The following is a 3,713-nucleotide window of genomic DNA, read 5'->3' as shown; positions in this document are numbered from 1 at the left end:
CAAAGCCAGCCTCAACAGATTGTCTGGGGCTCTCTCCAGTCAGCCGACACGGGATGCAGCGACTTCCGCGGTGAAGGTAGGTTAGTACGCAGCTCCCAGGGGCTCCTGCAGCTTCCTCCATGCCGGAGTATCCAAATCAGTTCCAGGTGACCAGAACCGGCGGCTTCCTGCTGCTGTGCCCAAAGAGTGGAGGGGTTCCGCTCGTACCGTTGAAGCCTCTCGGTACTCAAATAGGGGCAAATCGCCACCTGCTCCTGCCTCGCTAGGACAGAAAATGACGAAGAGCGGACCCCGAAATTGGTGCCAATCAAAGTGCTTTATTCAATCTCCCATCCAGTCCGCCATTACGCGTTTGACCCACACTCAGGTCTTGATCACATGACGTGTTGCAACTGGAAAAGCCGGCATTTAAAGTGATATGACAGGAAATGACATCCTCATAGTGCAACATTCAGCATGGAAAGCAACGAGTTACTAATAGCATCTTCAACATGAGAACTGTACAAAGTATCATGCGTAATAATTTAAGCATCATTCAATAAATATATAAATACAAATATAAATATAAATATGAATAGATATGTTTGCTTATAACAAAAGTTAAAAGGTAATACTTTCCGTAAAACACATAAGTAGTCAATGTTGGATACAGTATATGTATGACAAAATGCCCATCGAATTTCTAAAAGGAATTTCCTAATGTGCTAGAGTATCCTTTTGTGGGCCGGTAACTTGGTACTACCAACATACCTGAGCCCACATGGACACTCCAGCAGATAGACGGCAAACTCAGTTTTACACGTCAATCTTTTATTGATTAGAATTGGTTCAGATTTAAAGGGACTGGAAAAATGGGTCTTACTGCATCCAAATCTGCACGCCTTGCAACTTGGGCACTTTCTGAATACCTTGCCTTGGGCCATCCAAGTTGTTGGAATGACCACTTCAGGGCTGCTACTCACCAGACTTTTGCTAATAGAGAGTGACTTTCTAAATTTTAATGCTGGTTTCTTTGGCACAAAACCCTGATAACCGGGTCCCCTTGTACCAGGTTCCAGTTGCGGTTGAAAATCTTCCTGAGCTCCTGATGTTGCCTGCTAAAAGTTAAAATGACCTTTGATTGAATACTCGACCTAGTATTGCTCTTCACTAGTTGCTTAACTTTAGGGATCAATGCATCACTTCTAGACAGGTTTTTCGTTTTGCTGATAACACTGTCAATCATATTTATTGAGTAGCCCCTGGCCAAAGAATTACGTTTACTGGCTTCCTGTGCAATCTCACACTCCACGTCCGAGCTGCATATATGTCTGATACGCAGCATCTCACCATATGGGATGCTGTGTATCAGATGCTGCGGATGGTGGCTCAATAAGTGGAGGACTATGTTGTCAGCAGTAGGTTTTCTATATAGCTTTGCTGCTAAGGAATTGTTGTCCACATATGCCTCTACATCTAAAAAACATACTGATCTATCATCTATAGTCGATGTAAAGTTCAAGCAGTTAACATTAGGCATGTCCACAAATTCATTCGCACTTTGCTCTGTGCCCCTCCAAATAAAGAACAGATCATCAATGTATCTTAGGTAAATGTTCCTCCATAGTCGCCTCCATAGTCGCCTTATGTCTTCCCCTCAGGACCTGCTCCCCCCACAGCCCCATGTGCAAGCATGAGTAGCTGGGTGAGAAGCAGACTCCATTGCTACTTCCCTAACTTGTTGGTAAATCTGATTCTTAAAGAGGAAGAAAGTTTGTTCTAGACATGCAGATACCATTGAAATCAACTTTCTGTTATGTGCCGCACATTTCATCGGTCTCAAATTCAAATAGTGCTCGACTGCCTTCAAACCATCACAATGTCTAATTGTGGTGTAGAGTGATGTTACGTCTAGAGTCATTAGTAGCATATCCGGACTCCACACTACATGCTCTATTTTCGGTAGGAAATCAGATGTGTCTTGAACAAAGGCTGTCAATCCCCGGTCCCAATCCTGAAGGCAATAATCTATATATTTAGAGAGGTTTTCCATTGCACTATTTATGGCAGATATAATAGGTCTGTCGGGTGGTGCTACAGTGCTTTTGTGGATCTTTGGTATTAGATAGAAGGTGGGGATCACCAGATGTTCTTTCTTTAAAAAATGATATTCCGCATCAGGTAACAGCCCCCACTTTTCCAAGCAAGTAGTGTAAGGTAGTGATCATTCCATGCCGCTTTTACAATATGGATGTTGCTTTTTCTATAACAAGCTATGTCAGCTAATTGTGATCCAGCTTCTTCCAAGTAAAGCAGGCGTGGCCATAAGACCGCGTTGCCCCCCTTGTCCGCCTGTCTTATAATGATGTTGGTGTCAGACTCCAACTTTATCATAAATTGCTTGTGGAGGACTTTATTGGTGGCAATATACAATTTTTTCAAATCTTGAGTGACAAGCTCGTGATATACGTCCAAATTATCGTGCAGCGTGATTGGCTGGAAGACTGATTTAGGTTTAAAGAGTGTTTCACAAGCCACCCAGTTGAACTTGTTCACTGTCCAATATCAATCCCTCTTGATCATTTTGCAACGACCAAGCATCTTCAAACACCTCCAAATCACCGGCTGTTAAAAGAGAAGGGGTAGTAGGGTTTGTTTCTGCAGGCAAAGCCATTTTCTTTTTAGGTTGCAACATATGAAACTTATTGAGCTTGAGTTTCCTCACCAACAGATAAGTGTCCATCCGCGTAATTAAAATTGCATGGTGGGCAGTACGACAGTCCTAATCCCAGGACCGTTGTTTCCGCCGTTGTCAATTGCATCCAGGTTAAGTTAATTACTGCGTTGGAGTTTGTACTTGATTCTGATTCCTGTTCTGAAAACGGTTCCATCTGCCCCTTGTAGCTTTTTTGCCTGCACTTTTGGTTTCTTTTAAAACATTTTCGTCTTTGGCTCCGCTTAAATTTGAGTCTTTGTTTTTGGCTCCAAGAGGCCCGCGGGGCCTCAGAGTGTCTCGTCTGTCTTGGCACAAGCAGTCGACCTCCTGTGCTAGGGATAGCTTGGTAAACCCCAGTTTGTGTGCCCCGGTAACATCACCTTCTGGGTCACTTTCGGCGGCCGAGCTTACCTGCAAAGCTGAGGTAGATTCCATAGTTACCTCGCTTGATTTTCTCTGAAAAGGTCTATTTGCTCTGCCTTTACCGCATCATATCCACGGGCTAATGTGAAAACTTGACCATTTTGGTAGTCTGCCCGATCCCTTTCAAACTTAAAAGCCTTCCTCCTCTTGATAACTTCCTCATCTTTAATTAAGCGGGCCAACATATCTTCCCTTAGTTTTTTTGTCTGCTCGTTTTTTTTCAGTTTATCAATCTCTAATTCCAATCATTCTATCTGAACTTGTAATTTAGCGCGGTCACTTTCCGCGTATTTGATCAATATAGTCATGAGTTTGCTTGACGATTCAAGATTAGATTCCGACCATTCTGTCAACATTGCCGGTTCTGGATTCTCTTAGCTGGGCGCTAAAGTAATCAACAGCCTTCTTGGCACTCTTCCGACCTCCAAGTAGCAGTATAATGACGTGTGCTCCCACCACTTGGACTGTTCTGAGCGCATTTGTTTCTCCAATTTTTATACATCTCCCTGGTGTTGGGGCTTCCAGGTAAATTCATAACATTCTCAACAGCCGCCTACCGCCCGGCCGGGAAATCGGTAAACATTGAACTGGCTGC

This window comes from Lissotriton vulgaris, chromosome 2_1, assembly GCF_964263255.1.
Source record: "Lissotriton vulgaris chromosome 2_1, aLisVul1.2, whole genome shotgun sequence".
In the NCBI taxonomy this organism is placed as follows: Eukaryota; Metazoa; Chordata; class Amphibia; order Caudata; family Salamandridae; genus Lissotriton; species Lissotriton vulgaris.
This window is presented reverse-complemented; position numbering follows the sequence as displayed.